Source organism: Zalophus californianus, chromosome 4, assembly GCF_009762305.2.
Source record: "Zalophus californianus isolate mZalCal1 chromosome 4, mZalCal1.pri.v2, whole genome shotgun sequence".
Taxonomy (NCBI): Eukaryota; Metazoa; Chordata; class Mammalia; order Carnivora; family Otariidae; genus Zalophus; species Zalophus californianus.
The window spans coordinates 92136557-92145156 of NC_045598.1; positions in this window are offsets into that span (position 1 = coordinate 92136557).

The following is an 8600-nucleotide window of genomic DNA, read 5'->3' on the forward strand; positions in this document are numbered from 1 at the left end:
GCAAGCTAATTATCTCCTGATTGTGGCTTGCCTCGCTAACAAGGCCGGCCTGGAGTGGTGATGCGGCAGTTGATACTATTCCAAGCATGCTTCTGGGTTCAGGGAAATTTCCATGCCTTTCCAGTCTGGAGACTTTCCCTTCCCAGATATTCTGGAGTTCTAAGTGGAGATGTTCCCACTCCGGCTTCACCTTGGAATTGAGAGACTCACCCCAGACAGACTGTTTGTGTCAGCCCCTGGAGGGTGAGGGGAGCTGGCTTCTGGTAGAAGCAGGGAAAGTTTTTCGGGGAGGCTTCGGGTTGGCCAAGGTCACGGAGAGATAGGTCCTCCGGGAGCACACTCTCCAGCACTTAGTATCCTAATTATATCTGCTGCTCCAACCGTTAGAACTGAGAGGCTCCCATCAGACCCGCAAGCAGAGAAGGAAAGTGCAAAGAGCGCTGATCTGGGACTGGAGAGGTCTGAGTTCTAGTCCTACCCCCGACTACCTCTGTGACCTTGGACGTGCTCCTTAATCACTCTGGTCCTTGATTCCCTCTCTATGAAACAAAGGTGAGGCGACCCTTGGGGCTTTGGCTAACTCTAGAAATAGGACCGGGTGACGCTGACTCTCTAATTTGGACGGTGATATTAGGAAAGTTCCCGATGTCTCTTGTGTCCACATTTCCAGTCTGAGTTTTCCTTTCCCCTGTATAATTGCATTGTTCCCCACCTTCCCCTCCCACTTTACCCGACTTTTCTCGCTCTCTCAAAACTTGAAAACGTGTCTTGCGTAGAGGGAAAGGGGTGAAGAACAGCCTTTCTGGGAAGCTTTAAGTTTCTAGCAGCCTGGGTGTGCTAACTTGCTGAACCAGTAATTATCAGCCTATGAGAAGCCAGGATGCGGAGGTGACCCTTACGTGCTCCTGGCCTACTGTGTTCAGAAGAAGAAATCAACTTGCACCCCAACCTGGTTCATCCCGAGACCACAGGCGTTATCACTACCTCCACACCAACCTCAGAGTCTACTTGTAGGAACTTAAAGGGCTGTCCCCTTTCACTGTGGATACTCACCTCTATGGGGTGGGTAAGCCGCTCTCTGCCAGAGATCCGGTGTTAAACCAGATGTTTCCACCTGAAAAAGATAAACCCATGACAGAGCAAACTCTGGGTCACAGTCCCCTCGGGAAAAGAAAAGGGAGAAGTGGGGTGGAGCGGGGTGGGGAGGACTAGTATATACTTGGGCAATGGAGGAAAATGTCACTTATCGAACAGTGAGAGATTCTGAAAGAAAGAATACAGCCTCCTGAGGTATCAAGTGCATGCTTGGTCTTATCCAATGGGAAGAACCCTCAGGTAGGGATCAGGTTTCATTCAACATTATGCTTCATTGTTTTTTTTTTTATCCCAAAGATTTATTTTTAAGTATACTCTACACCCAATGTGGGGCTCGAACTTACAACCCTGAGATCATTCTATGACTGAATCAGCCACGCATCCCAATGCTTCATTGCTTCTAAAGGGTAAATTTGGACGATTCGTTTACTTTCTGTATTGGTTGGGGTGACCTAACTGATGCAACTTATAACTCCCAAGTCTCGGTGGCTTATCACAGTAGAAGTTGTCATTCTCACTCATGTGACTGTTTTTTTATTTTATTTTTTTTTAAGATTTTATTTATTTATTTGACACAGAGAGAGAGAAAGCGTGTGAGCTAGAGGGACAAGTGGGGGAAACAGCAGAGGGAGAGGGAGAAGCAGACTCCCCGCTGAGCAGGGAGCCCGATGTGGGGCTCGATCCCAGGACCCTGAGATCATGACCTGAGCTGAAGGCAGACGCTTAACCGACTGAGCCACCCAGGCGCCCCTCACGTGACAGTTTAATACTGATGTTCAGTTAATGGCCTTCAGTTGATGTGGCGGTTCAGGTCCTCAGCACTGTCCATCTTGTGGTTCTGCTAACTGCTACAGGCTTTGGAACCCTCTACTGGATGCCCTGTATTCAATCAGCAGATGGGGGAAGAAACAGGGAGCATGCAGAATTGTGTGGAAGGTTTTACGGGCCAGGTCTGGAAGTGGTGTTCATCAATTTTGCCCACATTCCACTTGCCAGAACCCAGTCATGTGACCACATCTGGCTGCAGGGGAGGCTGGGAAATGTAGTCAAGCTAGGCATGCAGGAGGTAAAAGAAAATGGTTTGGTAAACATGCCTTCTTTGAAGTTTTGTTTCCAAACTTATCAGTAAGGGCAAGGGGCTTCTGCATTGTCATCTCCACAAGTTAGCATGAATATAAAATAGATTATGAGAAAGCTTTAGAGAGGCAGAATGAATGAATACACACACGTTATAATCTGTTTTTCAGATTAATCCAGAAATAACTTCATAAAATCGGCCCTATAACTCATTTAGACACATTAAAAGTGCTCTGTTTTATTGGAACAGATATGTTTAGGTTACCTGAATGACTGTGGAGTTGATTTTAATGTGTGATGAAGACAAACTCTTCAATAAATCTAATCCTTTAAAAAAATTATGGAGTGTGTCCTTCCTGCCCCCGTTCCCTTTGGTCTGGATGGAGGATTTAGCCAGTGCAGTTGGTGTGGTCGGGAGAATCGGGGGCAGGATTGGGCTGGGCCCACTGGCATATTTGGTGAATCTGGAGCAGAGAAGATGATCTATGCAGTCAGGAAATTGATTGCAAGTAGAGCAATTAAGAAAATTCTTAAAATATTGAGGATAAAGGGAGCCATAGTTTTCAAGGCTAGTGAAAGGAGTTACACTTATGGAAAGGGAATAAACCCCATGGTAGTAGATCAGAATAGGGGTGCCTAGTTTGAACTCATGTTTTTAATATAAATAGCGGTAGGTGTGTGTGTGTATGTGTGCATGTGTGTGTTTACACATATATTTCTAGCTCTGTCTGCTATGAGGTCTTAGAAGCAGTGTTAACCCAATAGCAGCGAGCACACCAAGCACCCAGATCTTGACTTCTAGATATCATTTTCCACTAAAAAGAACCTGGGCTGATCAGCCTGGAAAGGACTAGATGATCCTGGAGCATCTGTTTGTGCTATAAAGTAAGGATGTGCTCAAAGAATGATGGGAACATGTCCAAAACATACAGAATCCAGCTTGAAGAGTTACCCACAGGCCAAGACTAGGACAACTGAGGCATCAAAATAAATAATTTTATTATTCGGTTGTAACAGATGAGTTAATATAGACATAGTAAATAGATGGGGAGAAGGGAAGGCACTATCTTACATTAGAATGCCAAATGACAAATTTGAATGGGGTCCTCTGGAATAGATGGTAGTTTAGTGTCCACGTTAGTTTCCCGATTGTAATTGTTGTACTGTGGTTCTGTGGGAGAATGTCTTTGTTTTTAGGAAATATACACTGAAGAGTTAAGAGCTAAGGGGGCACCATACCTGCAACTCACTCTTGAGTGGCTCAGAAATTATATATTTATGTTATATGAAAGAGGAGGAGGGGAGAGGAGGGAAGGGAAGTGCACGGGACATATTTGCAAGGAAGCAAGTGTGGTGAAAACGAAACACAAATCGAGGAACTCAGTGAAAGGCATAGAGGAGTGCTTTGTATCCTTCTTGCCACTTTCTCTAAGTTTGAAACGATTTCAAAATCGAAAGTTAAAAACAGCATAGACTATAGCAGTAGGTGGCATATGGAAGGAGTATAGCGCTCAGGACGTGTGTGCCTTTGGTCTGAGGCAGGAGAGACACTTGGGGAGGGGTGGAAGTTCACGGGAGGTGAGAAGCAGTCAAGTGTCACGGAAAGCAAACAGGATTTGTGATAAATGACCTAGGTTGTCACCTAGTAGTTGGGTGACCTGGGAAAAGGCACTTCACTTCTCCAAGCCTCAGCTGATAGTGTCTCCCAAGAACACCATGTGGCTTAAATAATAGTACATATGACAGTCCTTTGAAAGTCACAAAACATGATACCAAATATAATCATAAGTGGTATCTGCTTTCTCTCAGCAAACTACAACTAACGAATGCAGAACTACCCCTTGGGTCCTGACATCTCTTTCAGTTCTTCATCTGGTTCCCATCACGATGTTATTATTCTCAAAAAGATCACTCTGTTAATGAACTGAGTACTGAGGAGGCCTGGCACCTAGGAAGGGGGACAGTCGGCGGCAAGGCCACCTGACATGGCCACGATGCACGCTTCTGTGTCGTGTGCAAGCCTCAATTTTAGGCGCCTTCTCTGCGAGCAGAGAGACCCCGTGGGGACCGTTGAACGCTGTTATAGATTCATGAACATCTGCTAGTGGGGCCTGGGAAGTCCCTTCTAGAAGGAAAGACGCTTTGCTTCTGTCACTCCTGACAACAATGCTTGTGTACACAATGTTATGGTAAAAACCATTCTCTGGCAGCTTAGGATTCAGAGTCCTCCTGCCATGCAGATGAGCTGACAGCAGCGTGCGGTCGTAAAAAATCACCATTCCTGTCTGTACGCTTTCCAAAGCCTCTCACTGACCTTCCCTCATGTGGGCCTCAGGGCCACAGTAACCTGCGCAGCTCCTTGCTCCCTGTATCTTTTCACAGATGAGGAAAAGCTGACGGTCCAAGAGAGACCAGGACTGGCCCCAGTCCACAGAGCTAATGGCACCGATGGGACCTTAAGCCAGGACTTCAGCTGTGGCCCTCCTTACTGCGACACTCTGACTGGAGATGGCCTGTCACTGGTACCTCTCTCACTCCCTGTCCATGACCCCTTACTGGCCTCGGGGCACTGCTTCCCTCTGGCTCTGCTCTGAGCTTGCTCGCTGCCACAATGGTCCGCTGCGAAGCATCCTCTGCTAGAGTTCCTCTCCAGGCCGTCTGGCCACCCCCTTCGCCCACATGGTCTTGCGAGAAACACAAGGCTTCAGGGTCTTTGCACCTGCTGCTTAAGGATGTCACTCCCTGGGGCGCCTGGGTGGCTCAGTCGTTAGGCGTCTGCCTTCGGCTCAGGTCATGGTCCCAGGGTCCTGGGATCGCGCCCCCTCGCATCGGGCTCCCTGCTCGGCAGGGAGCCTGCTTCTCCCTCTCCCCCTCCCCCTGCTTGTGTTCTCTCTCTCGCTGTGTCTCTCTGTCAAATAAATAAATAAAATCTTAAAAAAAAAAAAAAAAAAGGTTGTCACTCCCTGTCTGGAGCCAAGAGAGAAGAGTGAGGGTGAAGCTATCCTGCCAGTGGCTTGGGGAAGCTGTCCCCAGGAGCTCATCTAGTGTCCTCTCTGATACCCAGGCCAGCTGCTGTGTCATCTTCTAGTCCATGTAGACATTTCCTTCCTCACCATGCCAGCAGAAGGAGCAATGCTTGATTTCTTCTAGTTCACTCCATCCCAGTGAGTCAGGCTGGAACAAGTTCCAGCAATGCCCCGTTATCACTAGGCTCCCTCTGCCCTAAGTGCCGTTTGGACCCGGACGGACGGACAGATGAACATGAGACACAGCAGAGCCCAGCTGGTCTTGGCTTGATCCCTTGAGTAGCAGCTGCTCCTGACCCGAAGGAGGCTCACGGGAGAAGGGGCTACTTCTGGTGGTAGTGGTGTGACCAAGGAGCATTCTGATGGGCCCCAGGTCCCCTCTGTGTTCTGAGAGCCCTGTGAAAGAGGGTACACTCTGGGTCTGTTAGAGGCAGATTTGTTGGGTTTGTTGGGACATGCTGGATAGGTCACTAGACCTTGAATGGAACCAACACCAACCACCCTGTAGCTGGCAAACCCGTCTCAGGTCTGCCTTAACCAGCGAGGTGTCTCTTCTCACTGGGACGCAGCTTCCTCGTCTGTAACGTGAGGAATACATTTTAAGGGGCTTTTCCCCCTTTCTGTACTTCTCGTTACTATCAGTCCGCAGGCTCTTCAGGGCTGGAAATCAGACCTTCTGGCTCTCGTGCTCTATTCATTGCTGATTCTGGAAACCAAGACTACCGTGGTACATTTGGGGAGCAGAGTGCACTGCCCGGCCTCTGTTCAGCAGGGCAGGGAAACTGCCCAGGGAGTCAGCATCTGGATCCGACGAGACTTCCCACAATTGGGGCTGTTTCCCCTCGGTGGGGCTGGGGGCCAGGTAGAGGCAGCGGGGAGGGGCGTCTGGAGTCCAGCAGTCTTCTCGACTCTCCTGGTGAGCCACGCCTCCACCCCTGGCCTGAGGACGTGTGCCCGAGAGACCCGGGGGTAGGTCAGAACTCAGTACAGAACAAACAGGAGAGGAGCAGAGGGAACTAGCACCACCTGACCGCACTTGGCCGGGCAGAATAGAGCTCAAGGCGTATTAGAACTTGCTTCCTCCCTCTGGAGGGTAGCTCGGGATATTTTGGAGGTCTCTTCCAGCCTTGACACTTTATGACTCCATAAATAAGAAGCTCGTTCACTTCACCTGAACTCGCCTCTGACAGTGGGTCTCCTGGGGTCAGGCTGTGGGGATAGTTTTCCTCCTGCTTGGGTGCCGCCCAGCTGACCTGCTTCTCGGGGCCAGGAGGAGAGAGAAAGAGAACGAGACCTATCACCTCTTTCCTCCCTCCGCTCCCCTCCCAATCCCCTAAGGATCAGAGCATCCCCCCTGCCATCTCCCCACCCCACAGGAAACCAGGCCCGGCTGAGCCCAGGGGCATCGGGAGGCGGGCCTGGAGCCAGCAGAAGCAGCTGCAGGAGGTGTCATCTTGCTGTGGGGGTGGAGAGAAGATGGACTTCGAAGGTCTCCTCTGAGACTGACGTGGGTAACCCAAACCTCTTTCCTGCCCCACTAATGCCCTGAGAGAGGAGACTCGGAGGGTACCCGTGGGCCAGGTTATGGTCCGCTCGGGAGCCACGGGTTTGTCACGCCAGGCTGGAAGGAGCTGAGCTTTTGTATAAGCATTCCAAGGGGCTCAGCTCCTGGCAGCCCGAGCCCAGAGAGACACACAGGCCAGCGAGTGCCAAAGGAGGGGCCCTGGGGCTGCTTCCCCCACAGACAGACGGGGTATTGATCCTGCCTGCGCGCCCCCTCCCTCTCTTCACTTCATGGTGCAGCTAATGGCCTGGAAAAAACTGGCCAGCTGTTCCCCAGCTGTGACATAATGAGCTCAGGGACGATCAATGCCCGTTCCGGTGTCTAATTAGGCTGGGGAGCTGGCTGGGGTGAGAGTGCGGCCTGTTTCCTGAGGGCACCACTTCCACCCCGGTCCCCAGCTGCTGTCTGCTGGCAGCCACCTGGGCCCACGCATCTGCGCCCTGGAGGAGGGGGCAGGGCCCTCCTGTGGCCCTGGGGAGTCTCCTAACCCAGAGCTCCTTCTCTAGCAGCAGAAGCAGGGACTTTATCACCATGTCAGGTGGGGGTGGATAGGCTGGTGGGGAGAGCCTGGCCTGCAGGGGAAACTCCGGAGTCCCAGCATGCTGTCACACCCCTCCCTCCATCTGGGTCTGTCACTCTGTACAGTGGCCTTCAATCCCAACCGTCCAACCCCCTGCCCCTGAGACCCTGCCCGGGACCCTCCCCACCCCTGGTCCTGCATGCCCAGCCCTGGGACTCTAAGGAAGAGGCTGTGAGCAAGTCTGGCTCCTGGCCCGGCTTCCCTCTGCTATTTATACCCTCAGTCCAGGGAAGGGTGGATCAGATTCTCAATGTGCTCGCTGCAGAGGAGGAAGTGAGGGTGGAGAGAGAGATGGAAAGGGAAAGGTGTTCACTGAGGCAAAGAAACAGAGAGGTAGGCAGCAGAGGCCCAAGGTGAAGAGGCCCTGGGACGTGGAGAGTCCTAAGAACCGAGAGCGAATTCTCGAGAGAGATCAGAGGAGCGAAGCCAAAGAAGAGACAGAAAAGGGAGAAATGGGGCCATGGGGAAGAAGGGGGGACAGGATTCAAGAAGCGGGACGCACCCTGTGCTGGGGGGGGTGCGGTGGGAGTCGGGCCCCAGGGACTGGACCAGATGCCCCATCCGGGTAGGTGCTGGCCCGTGTGTCCAGGGGCCTGGTGTGAAATGACAGGCGTCATGAGGATGGCTGGGGTCAAGGAGGCACAGGGAACAGGGCTTGTCTGGAGTTGGGCAAGGACCTTCCCCTAGAATCCAGGCTGTGGGTGCTGCTTTCTGGGGGTGAGGGTGTGGGCAGGGAGCTAGAAGCAGAGGTCAGAGCAATGTAGGGGGGCAGGAGAGGAGGTGACTGTTGGGGAGTCCAGAGTGCAAAGGCCTGGGAGGGAGGGACCTAGGCCTTCTGCCATCTCCACTTTAGGCAGCCCAATCTGGCCCCAGGGCCTTTTGGGCAGCCTCGGCCTAGCTGGTGACATTCTTCAGGCAGCCTCCAGCCTTCCTACTATTCACATAGTCATATACAAATCAGTCCGCTGGAGCTGCTTGGGGGTGGGTGTCTTTCTGGGACCCCTTCCCAGTCCTAGCACTGCATTTCTTCCTGACTGTGATTCCCAGAGGAATGACCTGGTTTGTGGAAAGTAGAAGTGCCCACCTGCTATTTCTTGCACCTGCCCCCTGCCCCCAGGGCCCTGAATCTTTCAAGCTGTCAGGGCCCTGGCCAGAGAAGCCTCTCAGGGACAGCTGCTGACTCAGACTCAAAGTCTAGAGTTGCAAGGGACCTTAGGGAAATCTTCAAGCCTATCCCGAGCCGTCCATTGAAACTGAG